A 14,651-nucleotide genomic window follows, 5' to 3' on the forward strand; every position below is an offset into this window, starting at 1 on the left:
ACTTCAACTGAGGAGCCTATGCAGCTAGGCCACCTTCCCCCTGAGAAGAGACAGTAACGGTGGCGCGAGGGTCTCTGTGCCTATTGTGGCTCTCCTGACCACCGGCGCCTGGACTGCCCATTACGGCCGGGAAACGGAGGAACCCACTGAGTATCGGGGCAGCTCAGCCCTGGGTCACCCTCTGCCCCTATCTCTTCCCACCGACTCCTCCTTCCTTTCACCCTCTTTCACGACGAGACCTCACATCAGGTACATGCTCTGGTGGACTCGGGAGCCGCCGACAACTTAATGGACATGGATCTGGCTAAATGCCTATGGATCCCCCTGACTCCCCTGGAACGAATTGTTCCGGTGACCTCGGTGGATGGCAGACCTCTCCAGCCCTATCCTGTCCATGACCGAACCCAGTCACTCCAGATGGTCCTCCAAGGCCACTGAGAAACCCTCCACTTTCTCATCATCTCCGCTCCCTCCTCTCCTCTAATCCTGGGGTTCACCTGGCTCCATCTCCATGACCCCCAGATTTCCTGGTCCCAGAACCACTTTTTAGGCTGGGGGACCCAGTGCCAGGCCCACCTCTCTCCTCCTCCACCCGTGGCAGACCGCCCGGCTGGTGGTCTTGGTCCTCTACCACCCAATTTGCCACTACTCTATCGGGACCTGGCCGCAGTCTTCGATAAGCGACGCACCACCACACAGCTGCCTCACTGCCCATATGACATTGAGATCAAGCTACAACCAGGTACCAGTCCTCCCCGTGGGCGCCTTTTCTCTCTCTCTCCCTCCGAATCCAGACCTATGGAGGAATATATCAACCAGGCCCTCCAGCAGGGTTTCATCTGACCCTCCTCTTCCCCGGGTGCTGCAGGATTCTTCTTTGTGAAGATAAAGGAAGGTGACATTCGTCCCTGTATAGATTACCGGAGTCTAAACAAGATCACTATCAGGGACAGCCATCCCCTGCCACTCCTCACGACTGCTCTGGACCATCTCCCAGGCACGGATCTTCACAAAACTGGACCTCCGGAGTGCCTACAATCTGGTCCGCATCAAAGCTGGGGATGAGTGGATGACCGCCTTCATCACACCCACCGGTCATTAGAAGTACCAGGTCATGCCCTTCGGGTTGTGCAATAGCCCCGCCGTATTTCAACGCCTCATTAACGATGTCCTCTGCGACATGCTGGGCTGGTGGGTGTTTGCCTACCTGGATGACAGAATGTGAAAAAAATCCATGAATTCACATGGCAGGATTTTTAAAGAATTTGTAAATCAGGGTGGAAAATAAGTATTTGGTCAATAACAAAAATTCAACTCAATACTTTGTAACATAACCTTTGTTGGCAATAACAGAGGTCAAACGATTACTATAGGTCTTTACCAGGTTTGCACACACAGTAGCTGGTATTTTGGCCCATTCCTCCATGCAGATCTTCTCGAGAGCAGTGATGTTTTGGGGCTGTTGCCGAGCAACATGGACTTTCAACTCCCTCCACAGATTTTCTATGGGGTTGAGGTCTAGAGACTGTATAGGCCACTCCAGGACTTTCAAATGCTTCTTACGGAGCCACTCCTTTGTTGCCCGGGCAGTGTGTTTGGGATCATTGTCGTGTTGGAAGACCCAGCCACGTTTCATCTTCAAAGCTCTCACTGATGGAAGGAGGTTTTATCTCAGAATCTCACGATACATGGCCCCATTCATTCTGTCCTTAACACGGATCAGTCGTCCTGTCCCCTTAGCAGAAAAACAGCCCCAAAGCATGATGTTCCCACACCCATGCTTCACAGTAGGTATGGTGTTCTTGGGATGCAACTCAGTATCCTTCTTCCTCCAAACACGACGAGTTGAGTTTATACCAAAAAGTTCTACTTTGGTTTCATCTGACCACATGACATTCTCCCCATCCTCTGCAGTATCATCCTTGTGCTCTCTGGCAAACTTCAGATGGACCTGGACATGCACTGGCTTCGGCAACGGAACACGTCTGACACTGCAGAATTTGATTCCCTGCCATTGTAGTGTGTTACTGATGGTGACCTTTGTTACTGTGGTCCCAGCTCTCTGCAGGTCATTCACCAGGTCCCCCCGTGTGGTTCTGGGATTCTAGCTCACCGTTCTCATGATCATTTTGACCACACGGGATGAGATCTTGCGTGGAGCCCCAGATCGAGGGAGATTATCAGTGGTCTTGTATGTCTTCCATTTTCTGATAATTGCTCCCACAGTTGATTTTTTCACACCAAGCTGCTTGCCTATTGTAGATTCACTCTTCCCAGTCTGGTGCAGGTCTACAATTCTTTTCCTGGTGTCCTTCGAAAGCTCTTTGGTCTTGGCCATAGTGGAGTTTGGAGTCTGACTGTTTGAGGCTGTGGACAGGTGTCTTTTATACAGATAATGAGTTCAAACAGGTGCCATTAATACAGGTAACGAGTGGAGGACAGAAACGCTTCTTAAAGAAGACGTTACAGGTCTGTGAGAGCCAGAGATTTTCCTTGTTTGAAATGACCAAATACTTATTTTCCACCCTGATTTACAAATAAATTCTTTAAAAAATCCTGCCATGTGAATTCATGGATTTTTTTTCACATTCTGTCTCTCACAGTTGAAGTGTACCTATGATGAAAATTACTGACCTCTGTCATCATTTTAAGTGGGAGAACTTGCACAATCGGTGGCTGACTAAATACTTTTTTGCCCCACTGTACATCACTGGTAACATGGTACTAGGTGGCGTTTGGTACAGACATCCAGAAGAGCTCAAGCCTATGAGGCCGGCCCTTACAGGGATATACAGAGCCAGACCCACAAAAGTAAAATGCCCCCACTTTATAAAAATCTATCGACATATAAATATTGGACAATGGGTTTCCATAAGCTCCAATAATACATTTTTGAAGAAAAATGGGAGGTGGCCACCACCGCCATTTTGACCGTGTCACAGGTTCCGTCAAGCCCAGACAATTCCACAACAGGGAAGAGAGGTGGAGCTGTAAGGCTGGGATAAACTGACGACACCCGGTCGATCTAGCTTAGGGTTGTCACGGTATGAAAATTTAACCTCACGGTTATTGTGACCAAAATATCACGGTTTTCGGTATTATCGCGGTATTTTTTAAACGGTGTTGCATATGTTCAGAAAGCATTGATAGTCCTGTTCTACACAAACTGAAATAGTTCTGAAAAGGTTTAACAGTGTTTATTAAACCTAAAATAACACAAAGCCTTAGCAAAAGGGCAACTTTTCACAAGTAAAGGAACAAATAGCTTATTTTTCTGGAACTTGTTACAGTAGTCAGTGCAGGTTTAAATTATACAAATCCAAACATTCAAAACATAAACAATATGTAAACAAATCAAAGAAACACCACTTGTTTTCTCATATACTTGTTTTCTTCATTATCAAAATGAAAATCTAAAACTCCAGTCCACACTTGACTTGAGCACTGTACAAGTCAACCTTAAAAAATATGTATTTAAAATAAACAGCCACTTTAAACAAATTACTAAAATAACTACTACACTATGTAATCAAATCCAAATGTTCAAGTATAAATGGCATTGAATAAGTAAACAAATCCATGACAAGGAACTAATTGTATATTTCTCTTCATCATCAACAAATAAGATGCTTCATCCAGCAACAGGGTGTCCGTGACACGGTTTAAATGCTGGCAGAGGGCGCTGCGGCTGCAGTATATAGTGACTCGTTGCATTCTCCCTCAACCAAAAGTCCTCACGTCATGCATTTCAGCTAAAATGCTAATGTTATCTTACCTTGCACTGGCTGTGGAGACGTGGGTGATCGTCACGCAGATGTGCCATGAGATTTGAAGTGTTGCTGCCTTCTGCAGACACTTGTTTCCTGCATGTTCTGCAAACGGGATAGCCGTCTTCTATTAACTGTCCCTCAGCATTTTTCAGAAATCCCAAATATGCCCATACTTCCGATTTAGTCTTCTTTGAGGGCTGATGGATGTCCTGGGCGCTGCCGTCGCCTCCTTCGGCCATTATTTCAGCTTCAAAGTTTTGGTGCCGTTGCAAATTAAAAAGTGCGTGTGCGCGCCGCGGGAACTTCAGCTGAAGCGACGGTGGCTGGTAAGGGTCATCGCGCCGAAACCGCGGCCACGGTAAACCCACCGAGATAATATAGTTTTTTAAAAACTGGACGGTTATTTTTATTGTCAACTTTTTTACCGGGGTTTACCGCTATACCGGTTACCGTGACAACCCTAATCTAGCTACAAGCTAACCTGAAGCTAACCCAAAGCTAACGCGGAGGTGGGAGCTAAGCTAACGGAGGTAACAACCTAGCTACAACCGGAGTTAACTGTGCACAACACCAGAGCTTCTGAGTCAGAGATACGCCAGGCTGACCGCTGGGTAAAACCGGGTGGAACACTGAGCTCTCCCGAGAGCTCCACAAGCCGGCAGCCACACAGCAGACAAGCACCGCTGCGATCTGAGATGCACAGAGCTGCCGCTGGGGAGAACCGGGTGGAAAGGTTTCAATCCAGAGCTCCACAAGCCGGCAGCCCGCGCAGCAGACAGAAGCCGCGATTAGACAGAGATGCGCCGAGCTGCAGGGAAGGGAGAACCGGGTGGAAAACAGAGGTCTCCCGAGAGCTTTTCAAGCCGATAGTCGGAACCCAGCTCCACCAACATGTTATATTTCAACCCATTTTCTAAAGTGCAGCATTATGTTAAATGCACTGGATTTTACCCTGTAACATTTAAATTTCATGGTTACACAGTACATGTTAAAATCTAAGCTCAGCTAGTGCAAGAGCGGCAGTGACCTAAAATACATAAATATAATTTTACTTAACGAAAAAGATGAAGTGGAGACTCCTTTGACACTCTGTTAGTGCAATTAATGCCACAGCAAGTCATTTTGTCCAACAATAGCACAAATAATATCCAAAAAAGAGCACACAAACGCTACAACTAATGGTCTAAGTTGAGAGACTGAAAATGACCGAACAGTTTTCAGGCGAGGCCGAGGCTCAGGCTGAGGCCTTTCCCCGGAGCTAGCTCTGCGGTCACGTGGGTCTGATGCTCATTAATTATACAGAAGTTTAGGCTTTTATTACACAAACAGAAGAGTGAGAAAAAATTCACCCCCCTCAGAGTTGCCATGAGTGTAAACTAGATAATTTAAACCAAAAACATGTTTTGGTACCAGGCTGTAAATTTCTGCTGTGAAATTGGTATTTTTAACATGGGAGTCAATGAGGATTTGCTCGCTCCTGACACCAGCCCCCAGCAGATGAGGGTGGAACTGCAGTTTATTTCATTTCCGCGTTTGCTTCAATTTTTCACCCGCATTGTGGGGGCTTGTACAAATCTAAGTATATAGTTGTAGCTTAACAGTTAGATTTTTACACACATATTTATTTAGATTCAATGTAAAATATGTAGGTATAACTGGAATAGGAAGAAGGAAGAAAGACAACAATCTCTCACATAGCGCCTCTCAACATAAACATCACAAGAACAAAAAAATTAAAAAAAAAATCTTCAAGGAATGAATTTAAAATATGGTTAAAATTAGAAGAAAAAATTGTGATTACAAAATGTAAGGAAAAGGAGAGAGAAAATGAATAGGAGAGAGGGAAATCAGTGGATCCCTGGAAAGGTGGAATGAGAGCAGAACAAGGAGAGGGAGGTGATGAAGGTCCCACCACACCTGAACAGGTGAGTTTGAAGGAGACCACTGAGTTCACCGGTCTCAGGCTCAGGAGGAGAGAGGTCCAGAGTCTGGGGGCCACAGCAGCAGACGATCCGTCACCTTTGACCTTTAGCCTGGTGCTGCACAACCAGTAGTATAATATCTAATAGTTTAACCCCCACATAAGGTTTAAGCTAAACATTTTAATTAAATCCAAAATTTCAAAGGTTGATCTGAATAACATAATTTCTATTTTGAATGAGTGAGCCCAACCAGCCATGCATAATTTATCACCTGATAGCTAAAGGTTTAGTTGCTGCTGTTGTTGCTGCAACAGCAAAAACAGCTGCATCAGCAACAGCAGCAGCATCAGGAAACAGCAGCTGCTGCTTTATCAGCAACATAAGCAACAGCAGCAGCCGCTGCTGCATTAGCAACAGCAGCAGATAAACAGTTTAGCTGGAGAGTCAACAGAGACAGACCCCCCCACTATGCTTGGGTTCCAGAATGTTAAAACTGCTATTAAAATTGTGCTAATGCTCCATGAAGACTTAGGGCAAGTTTCCCAGAAGCCTCAAACCTATACTTAAAGCTTCTTTCTGGAGTATTTCTCTTATCTGATGACACCTTCTAGTGGCTGACAAGCGTGTCACACAAAATCTCTGTTGCTCTTTTTGTTTAAGATGGCGACTTCATGTTTCTGTTTATAAATGTGCTTCTGTAGCGACAAACAGCTAGAACACGTATTTTGTGAGTATTTTTCTCGTGTCATGTTGTGTTCTCATATATTTATATTTTAGAGACTTGTCTGTGAAAAGTTTATCAGCTCTGCATCAGTCGAGGTTTTCCTCACATCTGAAGCATGTAAGCGGTAGTCTAACGCTATTGGCTAGTTCTGGTCGGCCCTCAGTTTCCTATTGCACGGAGCTCTGCGGGGCAGGGGGCGTGCTTAGCAACAATAACGACATATTGCTTACATTTTCTCACAGTACATGATGAGATCATCACTTTTACAGATATCTGAAAAATCATACTTTTTTCAATTCAATTCAGTTCAAGTTTATTTATAAAGCACCAAATCACGACAAGAGTCGTCTCAAGGACCTTCACACAGTAAACATTCCAATACAGGTCAGGCCATTAAGCCAATCAGAAATTGTTTCCTATATAAGGAAGCATTTACATAATTTCTGAAAGGGGGAAACTCCGGAAAGCTGCTTTAATGCAATGATGACGCCTATAATCAATAGCATGAGGCAGACCTAATTGGTGAAGACTCTCCGTTCTTTTCTCAGGCTCTAAGCCACCCTTCAGATTCAGCTCTTCAATTTGAGGTCGGCCATCTCAAGAAAGGAAGGATGGGAAAGGAAAGGATGCGGTTTAAAGAATAGAGTTGTGTAGAGATAATGAAAAGGCTTCCTGTTATCATCAAAATGCCAGACTGGGGTGTTTTCCAACCCTCTCACATAGACCAGACTAAAGATTTCCTTTGCTTTCCCTTTTCAATAACTCCAGGCAATCAGAATCTGTGGAACTGATCACTATTTTGTACCAATGTACCAAGACAGAACAGAAAGACGTTTGGCTGCAGCACAGGTGCATGAAGGCAGGATTCATGACCTTCTGGTTCTCCTCATCAGAGAGCTTGCTCCGTGGCTGGTATGTCACGTGTCATCATTAATGCAATCTGATGGCCAAAGTCCTTCTGGTATTGTTCATTCATGTGTCGTCATATTGTCCCGATTGTCCTGATGTGGTTTCAGATCCACTGCTTTTCTTCAGGCTTCTGTTACATGTGATATAAATGCAGCCAAACACTGGAGGCGTGGTCTGCAGGGATAAGAAGCTCTCCAGAGATCACAAGCAGCGCATTAGAGCTGCCTGTGAGACTCCAACCTATTTTATCCTGTCAGCAATTCTCAATCTAATCCATACGTGCCATGTCAACAGAATTGCTTGAGAAACCATCTGATTTTACTGGATAATGTTGGAATAGAATACAAAAGCACATCCTTCATAGACAGCACAAACCTGAGCCCAGAGGGGTCAAACTCTACTGAGCATTTGGTCCAAGTGGAGGGTGGCCTCAGTCCATTTGTTAAAGTTTTAAATGTCTTCAAGAGGTTTTATGTCAATATATAAATTAAGGCGGTGTGATGAGGCTTAAAAATAAAAACAATTATTTATTTTTTTTTATTTCAAACTTGTTGGATTTCTGTTTGAGAATAAACACAGAGCCATTAGAGTCTTCATTATTGAGTGTTTGTTAAGCAAATAGACACTTTTCAGCCTGTTGATACCAACAGAGTCAATACCCAGCTCCATCCTGCACCTTTGGTGAAGTATGACATCACTGAATGTGATTGGATAGGGAGCCTAAGTCACTTCCGCACCATGGGTCCCCAGAGGATTGAAACAATGAATGCAAGTCAACGGGGCTAAACACATTATTTTCTAACCCGCCTTATGCCCTAGATCGCACACATGTTGTACTGCAATTTAAATGAAAACTAATGATGGGTGTTTCCACCACACCTGTCACGTACTTTGAGATTTATCAGCTTGTAAAAGTTTGTAATTAGCATGACTACACTCCAGAAATCAGCACGACGCATATATGACGTCACCACATAATCTCCTCCCCCCTAGCGTAGCTGCTACTCACCACATGACCAGGTTTATGGTGGCTCTTTCCTCCTGTGGGAAGTTTGCTGAACTTACGGCCCTTTTTGGCATCATCGACCTCAGTTTTCTCTGTGTAGCTGGGCCGATGATGCCACTTTCATGAAGCATATTTGTAGTCACAGGATGTTTCTCAATGTCAAGACGCCTTGCTTACGAGGACACTGTCCTTCCTTGGTCAAAGAAAACGGTTAAATGGAACAGACTTGCATCACGTGAACGCGGCTTCCACGGCGGTCATGTAACGTCACGTGACACGGGAGACAACGTTGTATTTTATATGTATTAGTTTCAATATAAATATATAACAAGACTTTTACTTTTTAAATTGTGGTTATGTTTATTAAATTAAATATATAAGTGAGTTACTGCCCGCTAGCCACCAAAGCTGCAACTACTAAGCAACTAAGTGAAGAAGTCAAGATGGCGCCCTTGATCGGCTGCGTGTCTGCTCGGCTCCCGACCTTTTTTGTTTTTCTTTTCTATTCTATGGTTTTTCTTTTCTATTTTATGGTTTCCTCGATATATAGTGTTCATTCTCTGCTGGTGTATGATCGGGACTTCCTGCTCTCGATCCGGTCTGGAATGGACAACCTCCAGTATTCTACTGCGGGACCCGCTTTTCCACCGCCGCTGGAGACTGACGCTAACCTAACTTTAGGGCCCCATGCGTTCCCACCGCCGCTGGAGTCTGATATTAGCCAAGCCTTCAGGCTTGTGATGCCTGTTGGTTTGCCGCTGCCTCGGAGACCGTGGAGAAGGAAACGGGGGAAGCGAGGCGGCTTCTTCGTTCAGCTCCGAAGGATCCGGCGCGGCGAGGCCATATCGGAGCGCTGCTCCGTGACTGTGATGTGCCGGATCCAGCGTCATCTCAACTGCGTTCGGCCGATCTCGCTGCTACCGGGAGCACACGGAACTGAATGTTCCATGGTTGCATCTGAAACGAGGATGTCCTGCCGGCTGGGAGCTCTCGGAGCGGGGAGCTGCATGAGCGCGTGGGATGTGAGGATGACTCGCCGGCTGGGTGCCCACGCGCGTTTCGGCTGCTCTCGTTCTGGCCGGCTCACTCAGCGGGGAAGAAATCCCGCCAACCTGCGGTATGTCACAAGATCTGATGGAAACGGACTTTCTCTACAATCGGATACTCAGTCGACTCGCTTTGCGCTGATCAACGCCAGATCGGTTGTAAATAAAACTTTTATTTTAAAGGAATTCTTCCAGGACAATAGCCTGGATGTTTTATGCGCCACTGAATCATGGATCACCCCTGGGGATTCGGCCTCAATAGTTGAACTGTTACCTCCTGGATGCTCCTTCATTAACATTCCAAGAGCACATCGCAGGGGCGGTGGCCTATTCACTATATTCAAATCAGATCTTATCTGCACACCGATTACCCCTCAATCAACTCCATTATCCTTTGAATTGAGCTTATTTGAATTGGGTCGTTCTCCTACATTATTATGTGCTCTCATTTACCGTCCACCACCTTACAATAAGGATTTTCTAAATGAATTTGCAGCTTTTCTGGCTGAAGTCTCCTGTAGATATGGAAAAATACTTTTGCTTGGTGATTTTAATATTCATGTCTGTTGTCTTGACAAACCTTTGGTAAGGGATTTCCTAGATCTCATTGACTCTTTTAGCTTCTCCCAACGTGTTAATGGCCCCACACATGGGCATACACACACACTTGACCTGGTTTTCTGTCATGAGCTGGAAATTTGTGATCTTGGCATTTTACCTACGACTTTTTCAGATCACTCACCAGTTTTGTTTAACTTGAAATTGGACTATGCCCCTCGTATTGAATATTTCCGTCCCAGCTTCTCTCGTGTAATCACACCCAATACTGCTGCAGATTTTGCCTCTGTTCTTACTCTGAACTCAGCTCCATATGATTCTACTATTGCGTCTTCTGTAGTTGAGGGATCACTTCATGTGCTTGATTCATCCTGCCTGGCTGCTATGGATATTGTCGCTCCATTAAAATCAAGTCGAAAGAAATCCAAGTCAGACCCATGGCTGAACGAACAAACTCGTTCCATGAGACGAAATTGCAGGAGACTGGAACGTAAATGGATAAAAGACAGGCTTACTGTATCCTTTGAGGCCATGAGAGAGGCTTGGTCTCAGTATCAAAAAGTAGTCAGAGGAGCGAGAAATCGATTTTTTGCCAGCATTGTCACGGCTAATTCAAACAATCAAGGTGTGTTATATAAAACCATAAATGCAGTGCTTTCCCCAGTTCAAAAACTATTTTCCTCTGTGTCCGCTGACTTGTGTAGCCAAATCCTGCAGTTTTTCTTAAATAAGATTACTGTAATCAGAGCTCAGATTCACCAACCATGTTCCAGATTCATTTATCCCCTCTCACGGGCAACTTCAAAGCTTTCAGCCCATCTCTTTGGCCTGTCTAGAAAAAACTGTTGCAGCCATGAAACCCTCTGGCTCCCCAGATGATGTTATCCCACCTCGACTCCTGAAAGAGGTGTTTCCTTTAATTAGCAATAACGTGCTACGCATTATAAATAGTAGCTTGACATTGGCTGAAGTTCCTCGTGCCTTTAAACACGCTGTTCTACAACCAATCTTGAAAAAACCCGGCCTCGATCCCACCGATTACTCTAATCTACGACCAATTTCCAAATTACCGTTTTTATCTAAGGTCCTTGAGAAAGTAGTCTATGCACAGTTGGTGAACCATCTAAATGAATATCAGGTAATGGACACCTGTCAGTCTGGTTTTAGACAACAGCACAGCACTGAAACTGCTCACGTTCGGGTGTTTAATGACATTTTTCTGGCTTTAGATTCAGGTTTCCATGTGGTTCTGGTACTTTTGGATCTATCTGCAGCATTCGACACGATCGATCATGACATTTTGATCACAAGACTTCACACTTGGGCTGGCATTTCAGGCACTGCCCTGGATTGGTTTAGGTCATACTTTTGTAACAGGTCTGCTAGGGTCATGTTGGACGGCTGTTCATCCGAGTCACAGCCTCTACGTTGGGGTGTCCCACAAGGTTCAATTCTCGGCCCGTTACTGTTCAACCTCTATATACTGCCCTTAGGAGCCATTTTCAGAAAGCACGCTGTCTCATACCATCTTTACGCTGACGACTGTCAAATCTACTTTTCATTTAAGCCAACTCAGTCAACGAAAGTTCTGTCTGATTGTATCCTTGAGGTCAAGCAATGGCTAGCTGACAACTTCCTCCATCTCAATGACTCCAAAACTGACTTAATCGTTTTCAGTCCTAACAGTATCACGGCAACTCAACAACCTGACATCAACTATCTCTCACCTAATGTATCCTCTGTAATCTCCAACCTTGGAGTAAAAATGGACCAGGCTCTGAAGATGGATACCCAGGTCAATAACACAGGTAAATCATGTTTTTACCAACTAAGACGCATCTCAAAACTAAAGCACATCCTGAGTGTACGTCTTCTGAAATCGGTGGTCCACACTTTTATCACCTCAAGGCTGGATTACTCCAACTCCTGCTTATACAGCATCAGTAAAGCAGCTCTCTCTAGACTTCAGCTGGTCCAGAATTCAGCAGCTAGGTTGCTGACTGGAGCTGACAGAAGACAACACATTTCTCCAATTCTGAAATCTCTCCACTGGTTGCCCGTGCAGTTCAGGATAAACTTCAAAATTATGCTTCTCACTTACAAATCCTTGAACCATCAAGCTCCTCCATATCTGTGTGAACTGGTCCATTACTACAACCCGCCGCGTGCTCTCAGGTCTGAAGATAAGCTCCTCCTAGCTGTTCCGAATGCTCGTTTAAAAAGCCGTGGAGAAAGGGCTTTCTCTGTCTGTGCACCGAAGCTGTGGAACGCATTACCACTGCTAGTGAGGCTAGCACCAACAGCTAGCATTTTTAAATCATGCCTGAAAACTCACTACTTCAACCTAGCTTATACAACATAATTATGAACCTCACTGACATCTGCACTGTTAATAGACTGACTCCACAATTATCGACTTCCGTATTATTGAGGTTCTTTGTAAAATGTTTTTTTTTCCTAATTTTACTTCACCCTGTGTCTTAATGATTTTTAGCTGTTATTTTTGGGAATTTTGTTGTATTTCCTTTTTATCTTTTATCTGTGTTCGACATGTTTGTATAACGCCTGTTTAATTAACCAACATTTTTAGTGTACAGCGCCTTGTTTGGTTGTAATGCCTTGTGAATGCGCTTTATAAATAAAATTGGAATTGGAATTGGAATTGGAACTAACCAACCATAGATAACTTCTTTGGATCTAAAATAAAGATTTTAAATTAGCTGACTTACTTTTAAACTTGAAAATTGTCCCCGAAGTAGCTGCTGGCTTCTGATCCACCGTCTATTTGAAAATACCACCGTGTATTCTGGGTAATTTTTGACCAATGCCAGGCTACAAGACACCTCCCGTGTATCCTTGCTCAGCTAGCTAAACGGGTAACAAACGGGGAACACACGCCTCGGTAGAACATGAACGTTGGAGCTCGTCTTGGCTGCTCCCGATGACATATCTCCTAGGCAAATGGGGCGGGGCCAAGACAAGGTTCCTTGGCCTTGACAAACACCCCTGGACTCATTTTCACACAAAACCTAAAATATCGTTTCTCCCCGTTCAGAAATAAGCGCGTTCTTGGTATCAAAATGTGTCTTTAAAATTCACGGACATCTTATGTGAAATCCATGGCTTATCACAAGTAGAATTAGAAAATAGCGTAATTCAGATGCTGATCAGTTAATCAATACATCTGATCAGCAACACCTGGATGAGACTGAATCCTGAATGCCAAGGAGGCACTATTTAATGTTTCATCTCCGTTTGATCAATGGTAACAAGGAAGGATCTTGTTTTATTTTCTACTAGAACAATGTGTGTGTGTGCGCGCGTGTGTGTGTGTGCGTGTGTTTCCCTGTGTTCTAGTATAACTGGGAGCAGCTTGGAGGCCAATGACTCATCTAGAGTGCCTTGAATAAGTACCTTGAAAAGCAATAAATAATAAAGGAAAGAAAAGCAGGGGAATTAGATAAAGTGAGTCAGTTCTGCCTGACACATCTTTTTATATTTGCTGCTGCCCTTTTCAAGTCAGCTTAAAATCAAGCTGCCAGTGCTGGAGTCACAGCTGACTTTGGAGAACTGTTTCATCTAAGAAAACAGTCAGCCCGGACACAAACTGCTCTTTCTACTTCATTTAAAGTGTTTTTTTAATTACAAATGGTCTTGCCATACTCAGATGATCAACTAGTTGTTGTCTCTGACGTGAGGTATGACTCCAAAGTTAGGTAAGTCTTGTTCTGTAGCACACGTTTGGAATAAGGACATTTAGACACTGTCAGAGTTAAAATGAAGTTTTTGTAGCGTCCCAGCCTTAGCTGTCACTGTCTCAAGGTAATCTAAAGCACTTTCACAAGACAGGTACGCTTGATTTAAGGTGGTTTTCCATGAGCACTACTCAGTAACTCAGACTGATGCAGCTCGGCCTGACCGCTGTTCCCAAGGGCACGGTTCGGTACTTACCCTCCACTTCCACTAGCACTTCTTAAAAAAATGAGTCTTGACGCCTCTCTCCATAGCAGCTTCAGACCCATCTCTAAACTTCCGTTCATCTCCAAGATCTTGGAAAAGGTTGTGGCTAAACAGCTCACAGCTGCTCTTGATGAACATAACATCGATGATAGCTTCCAGTCAGGTTTTTGTAGCGCTCATTCTACTAAAACCACTCTTCTCGTACCTCAGTTCCACTTGTACCTGCTTGACACCACTCTAATCTTTGCGATATGATTGTGCTTCCACTAGCACCAAGTTCAGCGCTAGCTCACATTTTCAGAACCATTCTCTGAGGAGTTCCGTTCACTCCGAGTAGGCACCATGATGCATATTCAAAGGGCTGTTGATCGCATGGCTAGGGGGTGGAGTCACTGGTCTCACAGTTACCAGCGAACAAGCAAACAATGTGGTAACAAATAAAAAATTCTAATAAAGCGCTGTTACTGATCGATAAAGGACCACGACAGAAGGGAAGGAGCGGGTCAGACCGACTGAAGCTGAAAGTGGAGCACATGGAGGTGCTGTAGGACACAGAGCAGCAGCAGCATCCTGGGACTCCACTAAGGATGATGGTGAGTGTTTTGTGACTTTAATTTTGTTTGAAGTTACTAATCCCATCAGTGGAGGTATATTTTTGACCAAACACAAAAGGCTGATCCCACTGTGTTTCCCACAAAGACTAAAGCTAACTAGCATCAATGCTATCAAAGCTATGTTTGTATTTTCCACTCTGCT

General features: G+C 44.4%; 1 protein-coding gene across 9 annotated transcripts in view; it reads left to right on the top strand.

The window, feature by feature from the left end:
• The window catches only part of LOC107374282 (gamma-aminobutyric acid receptor subunit pi), a 183,019-nt gene that overhangs the window by 12,234 nt on the left and 156,134 nt on the right, over window positions 1-14,651 (top strand). For 3 of the 9 annotated variants that reach the window (XR_011515648.1, XR_011515649.1, XR_011515650.1), the window contains exon 1: window positions 5,987-14,488. The exons of 4 other annotated variants lie outside the window; for them this stretch is intronic. The gene's annotated coding sequence lies outside the window, so the exon portion shown is untranslated. Of the gene's footprint in view, window positions 1-5,986; window positions 14,489-14,651 lie in introns of those variants that run through there. 2 more of the 9 variants (XM_070542263.1, XM_070542261.1) reach the window with 2 other exon arrangements.

This window comes from Nothobranchius furzeri, chromosome 12, assembly GCF_043380555.1.
Source record: "Nothobranchius furzeri strain GRZ-AD chromosome 12, NfurGRZ-RIMD1, whole genome shotgun sequence".
In the NCBI taxonomy this organism is placed as follows: Eukaryota; Metazoa; Chordata; class Actinopteri; order Cyprinodontiformes; family Nothobranchiidae; genus Nothobranchius; species Nothobranchius furzeri.